This window comes from Taudactylus pleione, unplaced genomic scaffold (assembly GCF_031769625.1).
Source record: "Taudactylus pleione unplaced genomic scaffold, aTauple2 ptg000017l, whole genome shotgun sequence".
NCBI lineage: Eukaryota > Metazoa > Chordata > Amphibia > Anura > Myobatrachidae > Taudactylus > Taudactylus pleione.
Window position 1 is genome coordinate 11253940 of NW_028284419.1, and position 26120 is coordinate 11280059.

Below are 26120 nucleotides of genomic sequence, written 5' to 3' on the forward strand. Positions count from 1 at the left end.
GTTGTGCAATTTGTTGGAGATTTTTGTGTTGAATGGGGTGAAATACAAAGGATCATCCAAAAACATTGGTTCATCCTAACATTAGATCAGGATCTAAAAAAAAGTCTGGAACCAAGAGCACAGATTAGTTGGAGGCGGTCTCCGAACCTTAGAGACAAATTGGTTCATAGCCACTTTACAGTTTAAAAAGAAGAAAACCCCTGGCAGAAGGATCTTTTAAGTGTGGCAATTGTAAGGCCTGTGCATATATGCAAAGAACTGTTGAATTCAGTGACAAATATCAGAAGACCCACAGTTCATTAACTGTAACTCCTCGGGACTAATCTATTGTGTCACATGCCCCTGTAATAAAAGATATATAGGGATGACCACCAGACTTCTTAAACAAAGGTGGGGTATGGAAGGTGCGCTCGCCCTGTGGGTGCAATGATGATGGGGGAGTGTTGGACCCACCTCTCTCACCCACCACCACACCCATCTTGTTGCCCGGGACTATATAGGAGAAGCACTGTGACTACTCCAATAAAACCATTTACTCCCACCTTGTGTCCGCCTGTCATTCCATTGATCCACCCCTCACCACTCATTCACACCACACACACTAGCAACCACATACACAGTCCAACACTCCCCCATCATCATTGCACCCACAAGGCGAGCGCACCTTCCGTACCCCACCGTCTCTATCCAATTTTACGCAGGACCCGGTACGCCTGCAATCAGGAAGTGCAGCACCCCACTCACTCATATAGCACACCTTTCAGCCCACTAACATATCACATCTGCCCACACAGCAGAGCACAGTCCTACCCAACCATCACCATTCTTAAACAAAGGATTCTTGAGCATGTGGGTACAGTAAGGAATGTGGAGATAGATATAAAAAAATTGAAAAAACTCAACACAGTGGCAAAACATTTCGTGATATTCATCAAGGAAACCCCATAACTCTAAGATTATTTGGAATCGAGCAAGTGAATTTGTGTATTAGAGGTGGCAATATCACACAAGAATTGCTCAAAAAGAGAGTTTTTGGACATTCTTGATGGGGGGTCTCCAACCATGTGGCTTGAATGAACAGATTTATTATGGAGCCTTCTTGTAACTACATGAACTTTCTGATATACTGTATATATTATATTTTTTTAAGGATTATATATTAGTGTATATATACATTATATATTAAACACTTTTCACACATTCACTTTTTTTGTTTTTCTTCTATTTCTTTTTATTTGTCTACACAATACAGCATTTCACTTATAAATTTATCTGTCTGATTTAACTGTCTGATAATGGTATTATATATTGAGAATTGATTTTCCCAGACAATATATCCTATGGGCCTGATTCAGAGCCTGACGCTCTGACCAGAGCGCTCGCTCTGAATCAGGGCCCGCCTAGCTGAAAATGGTGCGGCCTCCTGGCCGCTCGCATAGCTGTGGGTGACCACCCACAGCTTATGCGAGCGTCCATGATGATGGTCGCGATGGTCAAGACCATCGCGACCATCGGGCTTGCGATGAGACCCTTGTGGTAGGGTCTCGCTGCCGCAAGCCCTGGAGTGATTTTGGCTCTATCAGAGCCAAAATCACTCCCACTGACATCACTAGTGATGTCAGTGGGGCCGGACCCAGACGGTAGGCGTTCCCATGGGAACGCCTCCGTCTGGCAGCCACGCCCCCGGCACGCCCACCAAAGGGGGCCTGCTGTCACTCACCATCGACAGCACGCCCCCTTTGGTGTGAGACCCTTAATGACGGCTTCCCCGTCGTTATTCGGGTCTCACGCATGTGCACGACGGAGGCGCCTCCGTCGTGCACATGCGCATTTGGGCAACATCGACCCGCTTGCGAGTGTACAGCGCTCGCGAGCGGGTCTGAATGAGACCCTATATTCATATTACTTATATTAACTGACAGGGAAGTCGACATATTAATAATATCTTTTTAGCATTTGAAGAGCTATAGAAGGCATGTGGAGTACATTTGGATTAATCCCCTAACAAGTGATATAAGGAGTGCTATTTAGTTAATATAATTTTGTCTAAACCTTATTATTAATATCTTACATAAGTAGATCCTAACTGAATCATGGGGTTACTAACTAATATATAGAATTTACCACTCCATAAGTTTTTTACTTACCTGTATTTTTATTCTGCAGTTTCCCTAGGAATGACTTTGGACCAATGGGTGAACTGACAGACTGCTCCATTTTGGTTCTAATATCCCTTAATATGTGATATTAGGAGCTCTATTTATTGAGTATAATTCTGTTTAAACTTTTGTTATTAACATCATTCAGAGTCAGACCCTTACTGAATCATGATGTCACTGCTTTATATATATAATTCACCACTGTAAATAATAATTCCTCACTTACCTGCTTGTTTACTATATAGTTTCCCTAGGGCCGATTTTGGACCGATGGAAGAGCTGACAGGCTGCCCTGATTGGTTATAATAATGATCACTAATTAGGAAGAGTTGTGAGTGGCCGAAGGAGGTGCCCATCAACTTAAACAATACTGTGATTGGCCAATAGTCGGTACAAGAGAGCTGTCAACCCAGGGCATGGGTTGACCCTATAATTTAGCTGTCTAAGAAAACGTGTGTCAGGAGACACGCGGCACATGCTGTTTAGCGTGTGCTATGTTCTTATTTTAAAAGTTATCACTATGAAATTGTAATACTACTAGGAAGGGTGTCTGTTAGACACATGGACATGATAAGTGGGCGCACGTGACTTGATGTAATCTCTGTTTACTATTGAGATACTTTGTTTCAATTATACTATACTAGGGGTGAGCGGGTTCGGATTTCTGAAATCCGAACCCCCCCCGAGCCCCCCCGATCCGAGTCCGATCCGAGTCAGGCTCGACTTTTCCCGCCTGACTCGGATTCTGAAATCGAGGCAAAACGTCATCTTCCCGCCTTCCGAGTCTCGCGGGTTTTGGATCCTATATAAGGTACCCGCGTCGGCGCCATTTTCTCACTCGGCTGTGGACAGTGAAGAGGGAGGGTGGGAGTTAGGGCTGGCTGGGCTGTGTAGTGTAGTGTAGTGTAGTGTAGTGCTGCTGTTGTCCACTACTTCAAAGTCCATAGGGGCTGGCTGTGTTGTGCTGTGCTGCTGTTGTTAATAGGGGCTGTGTCCACTACTTCAAAGTCCATAGGGGCTGGCTGGACTGTGTTGTGCAGTCAGTTGTCCATAGGGGCTGTGTCCACTCCAAAGTCCTGTGCAGTGTCCCAGTCCTAAAGGGGTGCTGTAGTGTTGTCCAGGGGGTGCTCTGTCCATCAGGGGTGCTCCCCCCAAGTGCTAAAAAAATAATATTTTTTTTGTGTTTGTGAATTGTGTGCGCAGTAGCCGCACGTGCATCAACAAAGTAGTGCCAAGCGTGCGCCTGTGTCATAAGTAAAGGGCCGGCTGGCTTGACCGTTAAAGGGTGCTGTAACCCCCAAAGTACACTCCAGTCCAAACCAAAAAAAAAATATTTTCTGTGTTTGTGAATTGTGTGCGCAGTAGCCGCATGTGCATCAACAAAGTAGTGCCAAGCGTGCGCCTGTGTCATAAGTAAAGGGCCGGCTGGCTTGACCGTTAAAGGGTGCTGTAACCCCCAAAGTACACTCCAGTCCAAACCAAAAAAAAAATTATTTTCTGTGTTTGTGAATTGTGTGTGCAGTAGCCGCACGTACATCAACAAAGTAGTGCCAAGCGTGCGCCTGTGTCATAAGTAAAGGGCCGGCTGGCTTGACCGTTAAAGGGTGCTGTAACCCCCAAAGTACACTCCAGTCCAAACCAAAAAAATATATATTTTCTGTGTTTGTGAATTGTGTGCGCAGTAGCCGCACGTGCATCAACAAAGTAGTGCCAAGCGTGCGCCTGTGTCATAAGTAAAGGGCCGGCTGTCTTGACCGTTAAAGGGTGCTGTAACCCCCAAAGTACACTCCAGTCCAAACCAAAAAAAAAAATTATTTCCTGTGTTTGTGAATTGTGTGCGCAGTAGCCGCACGTGCATCAACAAAGTAGTGCCAAGCGTGCGCCTGTGTCATAAGTAAAGGGCCGGCTGGCTTGACCGTTAAAGGGTGCTGTAACCCCCAAAGTACACTCCAGTCCAAACCAAAAAAAAAATTATTTTCTGTGTTTGTGAATTGTGTGTGCAGTAGCCGCACGTGCATCAACAAAGTAGTGCCAAGCGTGCGCCTGTGTCATAAGTAAAGGGCAGGCTGGCTTGACCATTAAAGGGTGCTGTAACCCCCAAAGTACACTCTAGTCCAAACCAAAAAAATATATATTTTCTGTGTTTGTGAATTGTGTGCGCAGTAGCCGCACGTGCATCAACAAAGTAGTGCCAAGCGTGCGCCTGTGTCATAAGTAAAGGGCCGGCTGGCTTGACCGTTAAAGGGTGCTGTAACCCCCAAAGTACACTCCAAGCCAAAAATATATATATTTTCTGTGTTTGTGATTTGTGTGCACTGTGGCTGCACGTGCATCAACAAAGGAGCAGCGCCAAGCGTGCGCCTGTGTCCCGTAAGTAAAGAGCCGGCTGGCTCATTTCTTAAAGGGTGGTGTAACCCACAAAGTGCACTACTCTCCAGCAAAAATAAAAAAATATTTTCTGTGTTTGTGTGCGCTTAAGCCGCACGTATATATCAATATAACATAAATGGAGGACCAAACTTTCTCCGATAAAAATAAAATAGGGAAAGATCAAGAACCACTTCCTCCTAGTGCTATTGCTGCTGCTGGGAGTTGTTCATCATCCCAGAGAGGAAGTAGGAACATCACTACTTTTATTAAACAATTGACCCTCCAACAGTCCCTAGCGATGAGGATAAAGTACGACAGCAGTCATCCTGAAGCAAAACGTATAACTGAGGCCTTGACTGCTATGTTGGTGTTAGACGTGCGTCCGGTATCCGCCATTAGTGCAGTGGGATTTAGACAATTGATGGAGGTAGTTTGTCCCCGGTTCCAAATCCCATCTAGATTCCACCTGCATCCTCAAAGCAGCAGCGACAAGCATGCGTCTGTCTGTTAAAGGGTGGTGACACCCTCAAAGTGTGCTACACAAACAATAAAAATATTGTTCTTTTTTTTTCTGTCTTTGTGAATTGTGTGGGCTGTAGCCGCACTTGCATCCTCAAAGCAGCAGCGACAAGCGTGCATCTGTCTGTTAAAGGGTGGTGTAACTCTCAAAGTGCTCCAAAAAATAAAAAACTATCTTTTTTCTGTCTTTGTGAATTGTGTGGGCTGTAGCCGCACCTGCATCCTTAAAGCAGCAGCGACAAGCGTGCGTCTGTCTGTTAAAGGGTGGTGACACCCTCAAAGTGTGCTACACAAACAATTAAAATATTGTTCTTTTTTTTTCGGTCTTTGTGAAATGTGTGGGCTGTAGCCGCACCTGCATCCTTAAAGCAGCAGCGACAAGTGTGCGTCTGTCTGTTAAAGGGTGGTGACACCCTCAAAGTGTGCTACACAAACAATAAAAATATTCTTCTTTTTTCTGTCTTTGTGAATTGTGTGGGCTGTAGCCGCACTTGTATCCTCAAAGCAGCAGCGACAAGCGTGCGTCTGTCTGTTAAAGGGTGGTGTAACCCTCAAAGTGCGCTCCACAAACAATAAAAATATTCTTTTTTTTTTTCTGTCTTTGTGAATTGTGTGGGCTGTAGCGGCACTTGCATCCTCAAAGCAGCAGCGACAAGCGTGCGTCTGTCTGTTAAAGGATTACATCGGTGACAGCATCCAAGTAGGCATGTCAGACAGTCCGTACCTGTACTGGCAGGAAAAAGAAGCAATTTGGAGGTCCCTGTACAAACTGGCTCTATTTTACCTGAGTTGCCCCCCCTCCAGTGTGTACTCCGAAAGAGTGTTTAGTGCAGCCGGGAACCTTGTCAGCGAAAGGCGTAGGAGGTTGCTTCCACAAAATGTGGAGAAGATGATGTTCATAAAATGAATTATCAACTCTTCCAGGGAGACCAGCCTCCAGAACGTACAGAGGGACCTGTGGTTCCAGCTGGGACGAATTAATACTCTGTGAGGATGAGGATGTACACACTAAAGAGGGTGAGGAATCGGTGGATGAGGAGGATGAGGATGACATCTTGCCTCCGTAGAGCCAGTTTGTGCAGGGACAGATTAATTGCCAGCTTGTTTTGTGGGGGCCCAAACGAACCAATCATTTCAGCCACAGTTGTGTGGCAGACCCTGGCGCTGAAATGATTGGTTTGTTAAAGTGTGCATGTCCTGTTTATACAACATAAGGGTGGGTGGGAGGGCCCAAGGACAATTCCATCTTGCGCCTCTTTTTTTTCTTTGCATTATGTACAGTTTGGGGCCTAGTTTTTCAAACTGCCATCCTGTCTGCCACTGCAATTTCACGCCTAGATGGGTCACGTGTTTGTGCCGCCCACTCGTGTCGCTTAGCATAGTCATCCAGCTACCTCGGTGCAACCTTTTGGACATAAAAACACTATTGTGAGGTGTGAGGTGTTCAGAATAGACTGGAAATGAGTGGAAATTAAGGTTATTGAGGTTAATAATAGCATAGGAGCAGAAAAACCTACAAATTCTGTGATTTTAGCTGTTTTTATGCTTTTTTTCCAAAAAATACAGATCCAAAACACAAAACCCAGAACCCAAAACACGGAAGGGTGGTTTTGGCAAAACCAATCCAGATCCAAAACACGAAGAAAGATCCAGATCCAAAACCAAAACACGAAAAGTGGCCGGTGCACACCCCTATACTATACTATGATGCAAAAAACAGAGTATATTCACGTACATGCCTGCAAACTCTACCAAGGGTGACCAATCTACCTGAATATCTCATCTCATATGTGGGATTTGTCACTGTAGATAAGAGTCTATGCACAGATTGTTACTGATCTGTGATCCACATTATCTCTATGATGCCATATTGTGATACTCTGTGAGATATATTGAGTGGAACTATTTACACTATCTGTGATACCCCTAAAGGGTGACTTGTGTCATCAGACTATTAACAACTATATACACAATCTGATGACAGAATAACAGCCCACGCACTATGCATAATACATCTGAATAATTCTGATGAATACATCGGCTGTTTAGAGACAGTGACTTTCAGCTTAACCACAGTTGGACGCAGCAGGGATGGGAACAATTAAAGATATCTGTTAATAAAGATATGAAGCCTATGTGAACTTGAAAATATGTCTAGTTTATCATATATAGATTTATACACAAACTTCTAATTTATCCCACTTAATAACATTGGGAATCAAGTTTTATTTTTATTAGTGCTTTCCTTACCAGTATGTACCTCACAACTCGCATGACACCAGGCTATGTGAATAACATATGGTATTTATGAAACAGTTGCGAGTCACGTATATTTGGCAATAATTCCTAAGTGACTACGATGTTTCCCAATAGACAAGAAATGTGTGAATAAGCTTTAAATCATATAGAGTTTGGGATTTGCTATAATTCCTAATAGTAACAATCTGTCTGGTTTCTCCTAGCACAAGCTGAGTCTCACTTTACTAACAGTAAGGATTGCGCAGATTCTGGATGAGAATATGGGTTACCCCAAATGATTAAACATCTTATACGAATTATTCCTTTACTTGAATATACATTCAGTGTTGATAGAAGGGACATCATTGGTCAGCGAATAAGACCTTGGATCTATTTTTTTATATGCAGGTTGCCTTTATATATATGAATATGATATGTCCTCAGTTCTATAGACACCCGTATGAATCACTAAAATTATAAAAAATATTCATGGAACACCATTACATTTATTGAACAAAATACACAGGAGATTCATAGTGGTTATAATTATTTAATTTATTGATCATATTTTTATTATTATACATTTTGCACATCTATTATACTTTTTGCACATGTTGTGTACTTTATATTTCGCGGACAACATAAAACATTTTTTTATTTGAAATACCAATAAAAGTTATATTTAAATACATATACAATCTTTCCAAACCAGTTGACATTCTGTCAAATTGTATGAAAAATAAGTCCGTGAGTGCCCCATTAAGGAATTACTTTCTTTCTTTGTGCTTTTGATCCAATTGTGGCTTAATGCAGAATATTTCAATTGAACAGAATAACGGTTATACCTGCTTATAACTGGCTGCACCGGAGGACTGAAACATACTGTACAAAAGCTTTTACCCCAAAGGAATACTCAACGATAAGCACTTGGTACACGATTAAGAATATTGAATAACCTATATCTCTGCTATGTAAGAGCATCCATTATAAAATAAGGACCTATGTTGTTTGGTCCATATGAAATATTAATATGCCACTGTAACAACAATTACAGATAATAAGACCAACACTATTATCCACATTTTAATATTTGATCCATACACATTTTGATATGGAGATCTAATCAATAACAGAGACTGCTGAATGTCTATGAATTTATTATATTTTGGAGATTGCTTACTGTTAGGGGGACCTACATTTATGTGGGAATAGATAATACCTCAGTGGATAGAAGAGATCATATTAAGTAGATCATCCCTCTGCTCAGTCAATCTGCCCACTTGAGGCTAAACATAGAGTATTTAAAGTGAACTTTAGAACAAGGACAATTACGCTAGAGGATGAGGCAATAGTAAGCATTTGGTATTCGATTAAGAATATTAAATGACCTATATCCCTATTTGTGTAAGAGCACTTACTGTTAATATAGGGATCTGTGTGCAATAATTGTCAATTATATAGAATTTTGGTCTGTCTGAAATATTTACATGCCATGGTAATAACTGGGGCCGGGCAATACTGGCATATGGGATGCCGGTGCTTAGAATACCGGCACTGGAATCCCGACACCTGTCAGAATCAAAGTGCCGGCATCCCGAACAATATCATCCTGAATGTAAGTAGCGGGGTTAGGGGGAGGGGAAGGTTAGGTTAGGGGTTAGGCACTATGGGGGGAGTGTTAGGGATAGAATTAGGGGTAGGAGAAGGGTCAGGATACCTACCGACAGCTGTCGGTATCCTAATCCTGTCAGGATGCTGATGTTGGAATTTTGACCACCAGGATCCCGAGCGCCGGCATCCCATAATAACATGGGCTATTTATAAAAAAATAAGACCAACAACATTATGCACATATTAATATTTAATCCCTATACCTATGTTTTATACCTCCAGTATTAAGATCTAATGAATAACAGATATTGCTGAATATCTAGGAATTAATATTGAAGACCTATATCTCCAAATTGATGATACTAATATTTCATCTAAAAGTGTTCTTGAGATTTTAAGATAAGAGATATTGCTCAAATATAACATGCAAAATAAAGTAAATATAAAATACTTAACATCATATTCTTTACATGTTTTCCAACTATTACACATATCTTTATTCTTTATAAACTGTTTTTTATTATATTTAGCTGGAAATTGTCCAATTGGGACATTTTTAATATATATCCAATAAAAGTAATGTTTAGATAAAATTTAGATAACACTTTCTTCTGTGTCATTAAAAGACAAATAGTGCAGTTTTTCTTATGTTTTGTAAACTTATGGGGGGCATCCACTAGACGATTTTATCCCTGTCCAACCTCTTAACGATTTTCCCTTGAAGTTTCCCTTGAAATATGATCTTCCACTCTGAACAATTTGCAAAAGATTTGCAAACGATTTGCAAAAGATCTAACAATAAATTATGTTGTTTTAATCTGTGATTGAGAGCTTTCAGCTATAGTGGGCAGATAGTGGTTCATCGTTTGATCGTTCAGCGTGAACGATGTGTAAACGATGTGTAAACGATGTGTAAGCAATCAAGTGAAATTGACCTGCATGTTCAGTCGATGGAGGAGACGATCAAACGACCAGCGGGAGCGCGCATCGTACATCGTTAGAAGCAATTACTGCACGATTTGCAAACAATGTTTAAACGATTATCGAACAATTTTATCATTATCGTTCAATCGTTCAACTTTATCGTCTAGTGGATACCCCCCTTTACAAAGAACACAAGGAAAAAACCCTAACCTCTATTTTATCACACAGTATAGTGATTAATACAGAGACATAGAAAGAATTGTTAGGAAACATTGGCACCTGCTACTAAAAGACGATTGACTCCAAGGCATTATTCAGAACAAACCAAGCTTTGTCTACAGAAGAGCACTAAACATTAAACAGGAATTGGTCAGCAGTTTCATACCACAAGAAAAGAAGAAAATACAAGGGGAAAGGACTTGGCTAAACAAAGATAACCCTGGCTTTTATTACCTCTATAGATGGAGGGCATGCAAAGGTACTGGGAGTAGACACACCTACCCAATTCAACAATTTAACTCAAACACCCCTAAAAAAAAAGATTTAAAATAAAAGAAAAATTAAGTTGCGACTCTAAAGGAGTCATATACCTTCTAGCATGCTCATGCAGTCTCCAATACATAGGACGAACCAAGAGGAAGCTAAGGGCCTGATTCAGAGCCGCTCGTAAGTGGCCGCTCATTCGCACTGAGCGATGTTCGCACAACTGCGCATGTGTACGGATTGTAATACACATGTGCGAACCAGTCAGTGTGGCCGAAAATCGTTTGTTCGCAAAATAGCGAATGTCTGCTAATATGAGTGACAGGAGGAGGCGTATGTGGGTGGTAACGGGAAGGTGCTTGAAAACGGGGAGTGGAATTCAGAATGCAGGCGTGCTTAAAGGTCAAAACAGGCATTTTATGGGTGTGCATAATTAATACAGCAGCGTCAGCGACCACGTCACTTGTTTTTTTTTTAGTCAGAACTACTCGCAAAATAGCGGTTGAAAAAACCAGCCACAAGAATAGCGAGCAGATCATACGCTGTTCGATGTACTCGATTAATCTAATAAAGAGCGGACATGACGTATGATGCGAGCGGCCAGGGGGCGTATTTTTCAAAATTTCGACCGCAAGTTTTGCTCGCTCGTTCAGACTTAGAGGTGTGAACAGACCGCAAAGTGCGAACGGTTCATTTGAATAGCCACCCCTTTTTTTAAACGAACGACCGCAAATAGCGAGCGGCTCTGAATCAGGCCCTAAGCCAGCTCCTAAATGAACACATCAGAAACATAGAAAAAGGGTATGATGCACACAATGTTTCTGACCACTTCAACAATTTCCATTGCCAAGATTCCAGCCTCCTATTTCATGCCATAAGAATGCGAAACCACCTTGGAGGTGAAGAGATTATATTAAGCAAGTGTCACAAGAAACAAAGATTCACAGCATGAAGACAATGACAGAGTGTGAAAGCGGAAATCCCTATATGCATACTGTACCTCCTTGGCAATGCCCAATCACACCCAAAACTGGAAGCTAAGCAGGGAAGGGACTGCCCGGTAAAAACCACAGGTCAGGTAGGTGGAACCCCCTGTTTTCTATCTTCCTCTCCCCCCTTCCTCTCCTCCATATGGGGGTTAAAATTGGAACCATGAAAATACATCCAAACCTGCACTACAAACAATGGAAATAGGAAACACTAAACATGAACAAGAAGGAATCACATGAGGAAAATTCAACTCCTTAAATTATCTACAAGTCAGACCACTGCAGTAACATTCTCATATGTAGCCTATCTATATTGATCACAACACTTCCAAGTGACATCCATATATGTAGAAGAAATGATAGCTAGTTATCATACAGGTACCATCTTCAACCATATCAGATAAAAAAATACAAGAAACTGTTGCACCACTTGATAACATTTATAACACTATCATTCTGTACTCTGTCTACCTCTGTCGAATTTATCAAACTGTAGACATAAAACTCCAATGAACGCCCATAGACACATTTAGCCTTAGCAGCTTATCAGTTTATAACATGTAGTCTTGCCAGCTCTACACAAGATTATAACAAACATTACTATACCTCCCTGTTCCATATATGACCTTAGTAGTTAGAAGCATGATTTTCAAATGCTAAATATTAATAAGAAACCATAAGGTAGATTCTCATGCTAGTCATCACTCTTTCAACTAAGAGAATGACTGACAGATCACAGAACCAATAAGGAAGGGAATAGGGTGGAGCCAGCTAAGATATCTACAACATAAAGACACCTATATACACCCTCTGCAAAACAAACCCACAGCCCCGACGAAGTCCAACATCATTGGCCAGGTGAAACATTGCGGCCAAGCTCCCTCCGCCAGCGAACCCGGTAGCAACAGCTAACAGCCTCCAGTACAAGGATGGGATGGACACCCATTATCCCCCACTGCAGCACTAGCATGACTGTGCTAACTGCCAGTAAGGTATAGCACAGACCTCCCGTGACCAGTGCATCAGTGCAGATGGGGGGACCACACATAGAACTGACACTGCAGCCTGTACCAGAAGGAAGGAGAAGGAATTCAGCACCAGCCTGCAGCTAACCTCAAAAAGGAGAATTGAGACCAGCACAGGTATTGGGTGCGCGCAAGCCACATAACACACTATATGGAAACTATTACACCAAATTTTTTTCCTTTGATCTAAGTTTAGTCTGATTTATCTCACACATCTGTGCAATAACTGAGGGGTCTTTAAACTAAGCGTTGGATGGAGATAAAGTGAACAGAGATAAAGTACCAGCCAATCAGCTCCTAACTGCCATGTCACAGGCTGTGTTTGAAAAATGACAGGAGCTGGTTGGTTGGTACTTTATCTCCATCCACTTTTTTTCCATCCAAGGCTTAGTACATAGATTAAAGGATGGGGTTTATGCCAGCGCACTCACCATAAGGATAAATAATAAATACAAAAAAATGTAAATAAATACAATAGATTTTCAATGAATAAGTGTATATATGTGTGTGTATATATATATATATATATATATATATAAATCCAAATATCCGGCACTCGCTGGTACAGATAATAGCTGCAAATGGGGTGCATCTTTATTGTTGTCCAGTTGACACATTGAGTTGTCTTGTGTTTAGACATCATTTTTTTCTTTTCAACAGTGGGCCTGATTCAGAGCTGGACGCTATTTGCCGGATATTTAAATAGAGCGCTCTCTCTTTGCGGTCTGGTGACACCTCTATGTCTGAGCGAGCGAACGAAATATGCGCTCGCTATTTTGTAAAAACGCCCCCTGGCCGTTCGCATCATACGTCATCTCCGCTATTTATTAGATTAATCGAGTACATCGAAAAGCGTCTGAACTGCTCGCAGTGCTTGTGGTAGGTTTTTCCTACCGCAATCATGCGAACAGTTCAGGCTAAGAGACAACCAAGTGACGTGGCCGATGACGCTGTTTTGTTAATTATGCACACCCTAAAAACGCCCGTTTTGACCGTTTGGCACGCCTGCGTTCGGATCTCCACTCCCCGTTTTCAAGCACCTTCCCCTGTTACCACCCACAAACGCCTCATCCTGTCACTCAAATTAGCAGGCACTCGCTATTTTGCGAACACACGATTTCCGACCGCACTGACTGGTTGGCGCATGCGCATTCTGACCCATACGCATGCGCAGATGTGCGAACATCGCTCGGAGCGAACGAGCGGCCGCTTACGAGCGACTCTGAATTAGGCCCAGTGTCCTTTGATAATTCTAGTACATAGCATTAAGTCCATGTGTGTCATTTAAGTCAATTGTCTCACAGAGCTGTTGACACAGCTTGATTATTGGCTTTGCTACTATTTTGAATACTTTTGTATATTTATTGCTGTTCTCCATTCATTGATATTTGTGTATGTTTTTGTATGTATGCTCATTTTTATTTGTACTTTTTGTTGTTATCGTATTGTTGCTATATTTGTTCACAATCACTCATTTGTGGTAGCCACTTTCAAGTGGGCTACATCACTTTATGTGGTGTGCTGACGTAGAGAATCCTTACTGTGTAATGTTTATATTTATATGCTGCTGCAATTTTAATGTTTATATATATATGATCACCATGATGTTAGTGTATTCACATACGCTGCAGCGATCACGGTGTGACGTGTATTCCAGCAGCTGTGCTGCTTTGTATAGGCGTCACCATGGTTACACAAAGAGGGGATCATGATGCAATTTCCTGTGCGACTGCTATCGGGCACCGCATACGAGGCTTGCCAGATGTTTGGTTTATATGTGGTTAGCTATTTAAGGTTAGTTATTATTGTTGTTTTGTATTATAAGCATTGACAAAAGCGTTGATTAAAGGCGCTGAAACGTTGCTCCACACAGCTATGTGTTTATAGAATTTCTTTCATTCGGAGTGCCGCCATTTGTCTGGGTATATATATATATATTATTTGAGCAAGAATAATATACTAAAATACTGAGAAACTATGACACAGTATAGTTTGTAGAAGATAGATTTACTTAATATAATTTAAAGGGGTATGCAAAATACTCAAGTAGAGTAGAATATATCATATATACTAAATTCTAATACTGGTATACTAAACAGCATATACAGACAAAACGGACCAAAAACAACAGACAACAAGTATTATATTCTATGGGTAATCCGTGTAGCAGTAGCGCTAATTAGCGACTTACTAAAGTTGAATAAATTAGGGGTATGTAGTATGCGCTAATAAGCGACTCACTCCAACTTGAAATAATAATAATAATAATAATAATAATAAGCACAGTCAATTGATGTATAGGTATTCCAAACAGGTTCTGTGCAGCTAAAGTACACTGTGCAGCGACTCTGTGTGTATGTATCAATAGGGAAACTACAAGATCAAAAACAGTGAGTACCTTCAAATACCTTTAGTAACCCTCCACAATGACTGGTTCTAGTGCGCAATAACTGCAAATGAAATGCCTTCGTAATGCACAATCAGTCTGTTCTCCCATATAGGTGGTTATGGTATCCACAAATTTCTCCAAAAGGAGACTTATCTGCTTTCGGAGTATAAGTATAACGTATATGGTGGTCCTCTCTGTAACCTCCTTAGCGATCCGGTAAGTACTGTAGGTGAGAAGGTGTCTGCCAGCAGACTTTGAGACGCTGTGCTGTGATGAATAAACTCTCACTGTCCCATCGATGTCCTCCACGATCGACGCGTTTGCCTGTTGTCAGGCTTTGTCAGGTCTTAGTACATAGACCCCTCTTTTATTTATTAGCTGAAGCATTGCTCGGATTTAAATATTCAAGTTATTAAGTTTTTTTATGTGATGCCGTCCTAATTCATCCAGTGTAAGGCCCAAAATTCTTACCGGCGAATTTCACCGTGTGGTCTGACCAGGACCCTAACCACTCCGTTAGGCATCCCAGACCAATTGCCACCCCTTTGTGAAGTTTTCATCCAAATCTATCCAGTGGTAGGCCAAGTACATGCTCCCTGGATCAAAGTTCTGGCAGCACACTGGCAGCCAATAGGAAGTGGTGGCTGTTTGTAATTGGTGCTGACCACAAACCAATTGCGCTCATGAACTGGCAGCCAATCAGGGGCAACCGCAGAAAGCCAATTGCGGCTACCCATGTCATAGCTCCGCCCACTTGCACTGAGCGGAGCAGTCAGTTCAAAGGCATACGAAGAGCAAAAGGATGAAGAATTGTCGGCCACGGAAGAGGCCAGAAGACACGACAGTCAGGAAAGAAGATGTACTGCATCAGCTGGAGGCAGGGAAAAAGAGGCAGCACTGCTGGCCAGGACAGACCTGTGGCAGAAGAAGGAAGCTGAGGACCAGAGAGTGCTGCTAGTGGGGGGAGAAAAAGAGCTAATTAAGCTCCCCACAGCAGCCTTTCCCAGCATAATAGGTAGGCCCTCTGTGAGGCCTATCTATAATTAACGACTCCCTAGACCATCAGGGTAGTCGGGAAATAGACCCATGGGAAAAAGACCCACAGGCCTGTTGAACTCATTTGTAGGCATTAGACCCGTGCCACTGCAAGTGACCCTGGGCATTATGTGATACCCTAAACTATGAGTTTATTCACAATGTAATCATATACAACATAGTTTAACAGTAAAGATAGAGCTAGTGAATCATTTCTTATGATTATTGTACTTTGCAAGAACAAAGAAACACTTGCCAATATTCATATATCAACAATGCATTTCAGTAGACAGTAACACACACATTAACACTCTCGTTTATTTAATTTTTTGAAGATCACCAGCGAACTCTGGACTTCGAACCTGCAAACTATAAATGGGTAAGTATTCTCTAGTGGCAATTAAGAATTACTAATTATGCAATTCCCTTAACATCTCTAAATTATACAAACAGCCTCCTGTGAGTATGATAAACGGATAAGGTTGCATCAAGAATACAATTGCAAACTTGTGTTACTTTTCTGTACACCTTTTTAGGAAAACATTTTCCTCAAACTACTGTTCTTTAAAAGTATCATACAATGCTAGTTCAGCGCTGAAATAGTTAATAGGGTGCACCCTTCATTGCCCGGGATATGAAGAACAGTTCTTTGGGAATTATTTAACTGGCAATCTACTCTGTCTTTGCCAAGTCCTGTACAGATGTTCTTAAACAGCTCCAGCTACAGTACTTGTCTCTAATTAATGCAACACTGTAATCCTCTGTAACTTATCCTGCTGCGATGGTGTTGGTATTACAGTCAGTACCTTCTCTGCTTAGCAACCTAAGTTTATAGCGGAAGTATTACAAGTGCTGGCACTGAAGTGTCACCCTAACACTGCTGGTAACTGTTGTACCTAACCTCCAATATGCAGTATCAGGGGGTTAATCTTACTATTATGAATGCAGTCTATAAACTCCACGCTGATCTCTGAAGGGACTGCTATGCATATGTAATGGTGGACAATTGTAGGCCTCCAGTTAATAGGCGCTAATGTCACTGAGTGTCTATTTGGGAGGTTGCAGCAGCTTCTTGTTCTTACCCCTCCAGTATCAGCTCTCAACCTCCGGCTCCTTTACAAGCTCGGTCTCTATATTTCCGCAGCTCCGCCTGAGGCACTCCCTTAGGGGTCGTCCGACACACCCCTCTTAGGCTGATTGTTCTCAGGAACCTCCCCGGATGACACAGCTTGTTCCCACCAGATGTTCCCCACCTCAGAGACCTCCGCTGCTCGTCCCGGAGTACGGCAGCAGCCCTCAGGTAAGCATCAAGACAGCGCAGCCCCTTCTCCTGTCCAGCTACCTCACCAACGACCCACAACAACTGGCGCCCAACTGTCAGTACAAGCCCCTCTGGTCGTGGGGCACTGTTTCTCTATTGCATTGGAAGTCCAGTCTCTCCCACCGCATGCCAGCTCCTGAAGCTGGCTACATTAGCCACTGTCACCAATGAATACATTCAAATGTCCAGCAACACATATATAAGGGTACACAACATGAGGTACTCCCAGGTCCTGGGGTACCACAATTAGGCCTAGGGCACTTTAAGTCTAGATAGGCAGGCTCAGGAGCCTGAGCCCCATTATCATAAAGTGGTCCAGGTCACTTCTGTGTGCCCTCAAGTAGGCAGGTTAAATTGAAAGTACAGAGTGTAATTATTCAGAAATTATTGGGAGAGGAAGGGTGCCAGTCAGGGGCGTTTCAAGAGAGGAGGGGGCCCATGTGCAGTCTCTATCATGGGCCAGCACCACACTGATAGACTCTGGGCACTAGAGTGTGTCTAGAGTATATAGCGCATGAGCAGGTCACTGGGAAAATGGCCACAGTGGCCATTATCCTGGCATTTTTACAGCGCTGAAACCGGCGCCAACATGGGACTCGAGAGAGGTAAGTATAATATGGGTGTAAGGTGTGCGGTGCTGGCACCCCTGGACCCAGGGGCCCATGAGCACCGTACACCCTGCACCAATTATAAATATGTCCCTGGTGCCAGTCTCTTACTTTGCCAGAGGAGCTTGGACCACCAGAAACACCCCTGATTATGTAACATCTCTACCCATGTACTGTAAGAATGCCAAGTTTCCCTCCCAATGTTGTCACACTCTTCTATCACACTTACATCTATGTAATTCCTGGTGTAAGCAGGCTACCTCTATCACGTGTATTCATTTCATATAGATAAGGGGTATTTTTTAAATATAGAAAATTGATTATGTAGGCAACTTTTAGCCAAACATTTTAACACCCTAATCTTATTCTGTCAGCTACAGTAGGGTTACAGGGCAAACTTTGTTCTATTATTTGTATTATTACCACTGTGATTTATTATCTTTTCTTAATAATACTATATTATATCATCATCACTATAGCCTGTTACATGTGTTTGCCTTACTAAAACAAAGAGCACATATTTAAATTCTTAGAAAACCCACATACACAAAAAAAATTTGCATTTGAATTTACAAAAAAAAAAAAAACATGAGCAGGCATGTAATTTAAGTAAAATTAGCAGCAAATCTGTGGTTAACACTTTCTAATCTTAAATTTGACTAATATCAACCTCGAATTTCTAGTATATTTATTAAAAAATTATATTTGTTGCTTTTAATGATGAGAGCTCATATCTTGTTTCAGAACCAGCTAAGCCCTCTTATTGTGTTACCAACTCAATATGAAAGGTTAAGAAAACCGATCTTGCTCATTTCAGAACAGCTTAAATGAAAAGGAGTAGGATCCATCAGAAATCTATCAGCTTGGGTTATAAGCAAAGTTACATATTTACCCCTTCAGTATGTTTTTGGATTGGGAGAGGAAACCAAAACACCTGGCAGAAACCCACACAAACATGGGGAGAACATACAAACTCCTCACAGATAGTGCCTTGGTGGCAATTGAACCCAGGACCTCAGTGATGTGAGGCAGTAATGCTAACAACTACACCAACCAGATGGATCAAGATTCTGTGGCTCTTAGCAGTTGAAGTTGATTTACATTTCCCTAATATGTAACATACCTGAGTGTGTGTTAAAGTTCTTGCATGAAATCTCTAAATATTGTGAATAAGGCTGATCTGTTAGGTGAAACTTTATCGATAGATATCCTTTGTCTTGTAAACTTGTTTCTGTTTCCTGCATAATAATGTGTGTCATACAGTACTTGCCGACATCCTGTATATCCTCTTCGGAAGGGATGATGCCCTGGGGGGCATGGCGGATTAAGGTGGATGCTGCGTGGTGCGGTGTTCACACCATTGTGACCACCTCTCACTTCCCATATACAAAGCCACAAATCCTGGTATTGCAAATCAGGTGGTGGGGCCACAATGATACGATTTAGCACAAATCACACCATGAAATTGCCCTGACCGCCCACTTCTCTTGGCAGCGAAGTTTATGGCAGCGAGGGGTCCAGGCTTTGTGACAGGGGCTACAAGAAGGACACTTGTACCAGGTCCAGAGATTCCAAGGAGCCTCGGCCACTCAATACCCCACCACCACCACTCCAAGCCCTACCAACTGTGCCTGTACATATGTCACTGGAGTGTTATATTCTTAATAATACTCTATTATATCATCACAGTAGCCTGTTACATGTGTTTGTCTTGGTGAAACAGAGCACATAATTTAATTCTAAGAAAAGCCACACACAGCAGGTATGTCATTTAAGTATAAATCACCTGTAATATTTGCAGCAAATTTGTAGTTAACGCTTTCTAATCTGAAATTATATTTATCATATCAACCTATGTTTTTCTAGTGTATATATATATAAAAATTATATTGGTTGTTTTAATAATATGAGATATCAAATTGTCATATATAGTTTCAGAAACAGCTAAACCCTCTGATTGTGATCAACAATGCAACATGAAAAGCTAAAAAAACGATCTTGCTCATTTCAGAGTATAGACACTTTTTTGCCTAAATAAAAATTTGGATTTATGAGTAATCTATTATCTTGGGTTATAAGCAATATTATATATTTATTACTTCAGGTTCCTTAACTATATCATATTGAATTAGGTCTTTGTGCAACAGAACAGTTCAGATCTATTTTGGGTTATAATAAAGTTTATAAATAAGTCTACTGTATGTATGTATAAGTCTTTTGCATTTTTGTGTTGTCTATGTGCACACCTAGAAAGGGTCTGTCATTGTCTCTTCAGACATTTCCTATCCCTAAACTATTCCTACCCTTTTGGATAAAGTGGGATGCCGCTGCCCGTGCTGCCTGCACTGTACTAGTCTTCCGGAGAATAGGATCCATTCCCGGGCCGTGCAATGGATCTAGTAGCCGCAAGCACAAGAGACAGTGGGACCATGCCTGTGCACAACACCAGCTTCTGGGGACTGTATCAGCTACAGCCCATACCGGCTTGGTAGGGCTGCACACCCTATTTTAATCACAGCCAGGAATGGCAGTCCCAGGGGGAGAAAACACTTCCCCCTGGAACTGCATGTCCTGTATGTGATTGGCAGGTAGCACTTATTAGAATAGAAGGAAAGGAATCTGGGGAAAGCTTCTGCACCAGTAAATATTTATTTAAAAATAAGTGTGAAACCCCTATATGAAGAGTGATAAATTCAATATTTATGCGACGTCTGGGGCGTGCTGCCAAGGACAAGATACAACATGGAAGAAAAATAGAAAAGAAGACAGAAATGTCCCTTGGTTGGCGCACTAACAAAAAATGTGATAAAATTTAACTTTTATTAAACTATATTAAAAATTGTATATATAATAATCTCTCTGGTGACATTTAAAAAATTAAAAAATGTCTCAGTGTGTTAATTATTGAAATTAATAGTGTTATTGGTACACCTGCACGTGTAATGGCGACACAAAAATGGATATTAATAAATAGAAAATCTCTCACAAAGAAGTCATAGAATATATGCAAATCCAAAAATAGCAAATCAAAAAATGCATTTAATTGAGACCAATTATATGTGGCATGCTATAACATCCCTAAAAGTGGGATAATATTCTGCAATGTCCACTGCATGTCAGAATTGCCATGATATGCATGTGAGAAGTGGCCGCAATATACTCATATACCTTGATTGCCACCTATAGCTGAAATGCACATGGAATCTAATACATTTAAACTAGGGATGTGCAGGCTCGGATAGGTTCGAGTTTGCACGTTAAGTTCGGATTTTACCCTCCAAAAAAACGGAACTCAGAAAGAGGCTAAACGTCATCTTACATGGACGAACATCATCATTCCTGCACATCCCTAATTTAAACAAAGGTTGGCTTAACTGCTGCAAAGCCAACAAATAACTTATAACATCTAAGGGGCTGGAATTATATTCCTTATAGACCGACTAATATACTTGTAATCAGTCAATTGGCTCAATTAATATAGATTTCATATCACAAATGTCATGTAGGAATAGGAGATTGATATCCTATATTATCACCTTATCCCCTCATATTATCCTACCATGTTATTGGACATTATTGGCTATTCATTAGGCTGCAGGTAAACATGCACATGTGCTGTCTGCAGTGTATTCAGCAAATCTCTGGGAAGAAAGCCAAATCTTCAGATTTACAATGTTGCAGTGTCACAGCGTCTTATTATAATGTTAGCAGCACATGTAGCCATTTAAATCATAAGGGTATTTGCATTAGCTTTGAGAATAAGAAAACCCATGCCCATATTAGGGAGTATCTGGGAAAGAATTCAAATTTGAACAGCACACATGGTGTGTATAAATGATTCTAAGCTTGCTGCTGTTCATGCAGCTATAAATAAATAGGATCTAACATGAATAGCTGGTAACTTAGTGAGTCTAGAAACAGCTCTAATCAGTCATATGGTATACACTATCTGAGCCTTAAACTAGCTCACTAATAATGGTTGAATTCAGCAGTATAAGTTATATGAGTATTAAGTTTGACTTAATTAATATAATATATATGAGCATTACATCAGCTCAATAGAGATAAGTGTCTCATATACACAGCGCATATATCAGGTGAGTACTAAGTGAAGTATTATCTTCTTTTTACATCACATCACATGCTGCCAACGTACGTTTCACAAATGAGAGTTTTTTCAAGGCAACCAGAGCATGTTCTGTAATTAATCTTTATTAGGAGAGGCAGCCTATCATAGCATCCCTCTGTGATCACATGTTATCCTGAGCCTATGATAAATGCAAGGGCACACAAGCCAATCATATCTTGCATAATAGGTCACATGTATTTAAACAGCCAGTTATTATTATTATTATCATTTATTTATATGGCGCCACAAGTGTTCCACAGCGCCTTACAAAGTACAAAAACAAATTGTATGCAAGTGACTTACAGAACAATACAATACAAGACATGGATAATATATATTGCTACATTAGCGACCATATCACCCAGATAAGCAACAGAGCATAAGCAACCAAGTGTTAGGTGCCCTAGTGGTGAGTAAGAAGTAAATTACACTATAGTAAGGAGAAGCACAAGAGGGTAGCTGGCCCTGCTCGTGAGAGCTTACAATCTAAAAAGGTGGGGGAAGACAAACTGGGTTCACACAGATGGGGTAGATGGGGACGAAGGAGCATGTAGCAAGGAGTTAGAATGATAGCTGGAAGGCTTTGATGAAGTAGTGGGTCTTGAGAGCCCATTTGAAGAATTGCAAACAGGTGGAGAGTCTGATGGGGAGTGGGAGAGGTTTCCAGAAGTGGGGAGCAGTGCGGGCAAAATCTTGGAGGCGGGAGTGGGAGGAAGTAATCAGCTGGCATGAAAGGCGGTGAGCATTAGTTGAGCGAAGAGGGTGGAGAGGAGCGTGAAGGGAGATGAGATCAGAGATGTATATGGGAGAAGATTGAGTGAGGGCTTTGTGAGCGAGCGTGAGAACCTTAAATTGGGTTCTAAAAGGGAAGGGGAGCCAGTGGAGAGCTTGTAGGAGAGGGGAGGCAGATGTAGAGCATTTGGAGAGGAAGATAAGCCGTGCAGCAGCATTAAGGATAGACTGGAGAGGGGAGAGATGGGATTTGGGGAGGCCAGATAGGAGGAGGTTACAATAGTCCAATCTGGAGATGACCAGTGAGTGTATGAGTGTTTTAGTAGCATCCTGGGTGAGATAGGGTCTGATCTTAGAAATATTTTTGAGATGGAAATGACAGGACTGTGAAAGGTTCTGTATATGTGGTTTGAAGGAGAGGGATGAGTCCAGGATAACAGTGTACCTTGGGACTAGATGAGATAGTTATTCCATCAATTGATAAAGAAATAGTGGGAAGTGAGGTGATGTGGGAGGGTGGGAAGATGATCAGCTCTGTCTTATACATATTAAGTTTAAGAAATCGCTGGGACATCCAGGAAGAGATAGCAGAGAGACAGTTGGAGATACAAGTCAGAAGAGAGGGGGAGAGATCAGGGGAGGAAAGGTAGATTTGAGTATCATCAGCATAGAGATAATAATGGAGGTCAAAAGAGATGATGAGTTCACCTAGAGAGGAAGTATAGAGGGAGAATAGGAGAGGACCAAGAACAGAACCTTGGGGAACACCTACTGTAAGAGGCTGTGGGGGGGAAGAGGAGTCGTGAGAGGAAACTGAGAAAGATCGGTCAGAGAGGTAGGATGACAGCCAGGAGAGGGCAGTTTCACGTAGACCAAGGGAGTGAAGGATATTCAGCAGGAGAGGGTGGTCCACAGTGTCAAAAGCAGCAGAGAGATCAAGGAGAATGAGAAGAGAGTAGTGGCCTTGGGATTTGGCAGCAAGGAGGTCATTGCTGACTTTTGTGAGGGCAGTTTCAGTGGAGTGGAGAGAATGGAAGCCAGACTGAAAAGGGTCAAGGAGGGAGTGGGAGGAAAGAAAAGTGGTGAGGTGGTTGTAGACAACCCGCTCAAGGAGTTTGAAGGCAAAGGGGAGGAGAGAGATGGGTCGGTAGTTAGAAAGAAGGTTAGGATCAAGGGTAGATTTTTTAAGAATGGGGGAGACAAGGGCATGTTTGAATGCAGAAGGAACAGTGCCTGATGAGAGGGAGAGGTTAATGAGGTGGGCAAGATGGGAGCAGGCAGAGAGAGAGAGGAAGCGGAGGAGGTGGGAGGGGATGGGATCAAGGGGGGAGGTGGAAGGGGGGGAGGACCGGATGAGGGCCATGACTTCCTCTCCAAATACAGGGGAGAAGGATGTTAGAGTTGGTAAAGTTGATGGGCAGGGGTGATTTGGGAAAGGAGGAGGTGGAGAGCTGGGGGACTGGTTGGATATGATGTCCTGACGTATGGGATCAATTTTAGATGTAAAGTAGGTAGCAAAGTCAAGGGCAGTGAGCAAGGAGGGGAGATGAAGAGGGGTGGGTGAAGGAGGGAGTAGAAAGTGGTGAAGAGACGCTGGGGATTAGAGGACTGAGAGGAGATGAGGTTCTTAAAGTATAACTGTTTAGAGAGGGAGAGCGCAGCACTATAGGATGAGAGCATAAATTTGAAATGGAGAAAATCTGCCTTAGATCATGATCTTCTCCACTGTTGCTCGGCAGTTCGAGAACACTTTTGCAGGTATCTGGTGCATTTGGAATGCCAGGGTTGAGGAGTAGATCTGCGAGTGTGAGTAGTGATCGCCGGAGCGACAGAGTCCAGAGCAGAAGTAAGGGAGGCGTTGTATAGGGAAGTGGCTTGTTCAGGGCAGGAGAGAGAGAGGATAGGGGAGAGAAGTGAGTCAAGCAGGGAAGAAAAGGAAGCTGTGTCGATAGCGTCAACGTTACGCTTAGTAATGGAGGCTTTTGGAGGTAGAGGAGGGGAAGGAGAGAGGGACAGGTTAAAAGAGAGAAGGTGATGGTCAGAAAAAGGGAATGGGGAATTGAGTTGGTCAGAAATATCACAATGGTGTGTGAAGACCAGATCAAGCACATGGCCACTCACATGGGAGGTGGAGGAGGTTCATTGGGAGAGACCAAGTGACGATGTGAGGGAGAGGAGTTTGGAGGCAGAGGATTCTGTGGGGATATCAATTGGAATATTGAAGTCACCTAGGATAATGGAGGGAAGGTCTGAGGAGAGAAAGTGAGGGAGCCAGGAAGCAAAGTTGTCAAGGAACTTGGAGGGAGGGCCAGAGGGACGGTAAATGACAGCTACTTGGAGGTGTACTGGGTGGAAGAGGCGTATAGCATGGACTTCAAATGATGAGAATGTGAGTGATGGTTCAGAGGGAATGGGTTGGTATGAGTAACCAGGGGATAGAAGGACCCCAACACCACCACCATGGCGACCCCCAGGTCATGGAGTGTGGGAAAAGGTGAGGCCCCCAGAGGAGAGAGCTGCAGGAGAAGTGGTGTCAGAGGGTAGAATCCAGGTTTCAGTAATAGCTAGGAGATTCAGGGAGTTGGAGATGAAAAGGTCATGGGTTGGGACCAGTTTATTACAGACTGACCTGGCATTCCAGAGGGCACAGGATAGAGGGACAGAGTTTGTTGGAGAGATTTGAATGAGATTATCAGGGTTGCTGTAGCGTGGGGGTGAGATTAATTTGGGGGACCGAGCTGAATAGAGTGTAGCGATGGTGCGGACTCCAGTGCTAGAAGGGCAGCCAGTAGAAGGTGGGCAGGAAGGGAAATTAATGATGTGTGGTGAAGTGACCTGGAGATGGGAGTGGGAGGAGGGATTAGCAGTGAGGTTGTAGGACCCCTGTGGAGTATAAGAGAATGAAAGTGGAGTAATGGGAGAAGATGGGGAGGAAGGTAAACAGAGGAGAGGAGATAAGGGGAAGAGGAAATGGAAGAGAGACAAGGGGGAAAGGATAAAGGTGGAAGCAAGGGGCAGAACAAAAGATTAGGTAGATACTGAGTGAAGGTGGGAGTTGAAGAAAACATGGTAATAGTATGGATGATGTAAATAGGGGAAGAAAAGTTAAAAGTAGGAATGAAGACAGAATAAAGGAGAGAGCAGATTTCCAGAAACGCAAGTAATAGTACAGTGTGGGAAAAGATTCTGTACTGCAAAAGTTTATTATTGAGTATAATAAAAGTGGAGATTTGGTGGGAGCAGAAATTAAATAATAAAATATACAGTGGTTGGAGCTAGATGATATAAGACTTAGAAAAAGAGCTAAGGTAAAAGTACATTATTATAGAGGTAAACTGACATTAACACAGATAAGTATGCATTAGGATTATATGTAAAGCACAGAGCCAGCAGCAATAGTAGCAAGGGAAGCACCAGGTTTATGTAGCCACCAGACAGGGAGTTCAGTGATGAAAGTCCTGGTTATGTATCCACAGGATCTAGTAGTATGGAGACTGTGAACTCACAATTGTTCATCCCACTTTGTCCAATTAATGGTGAGGTTGTTGTTTGTTTGTAGATTGGTGGGTTTCCTTCTGTTTCACAGCT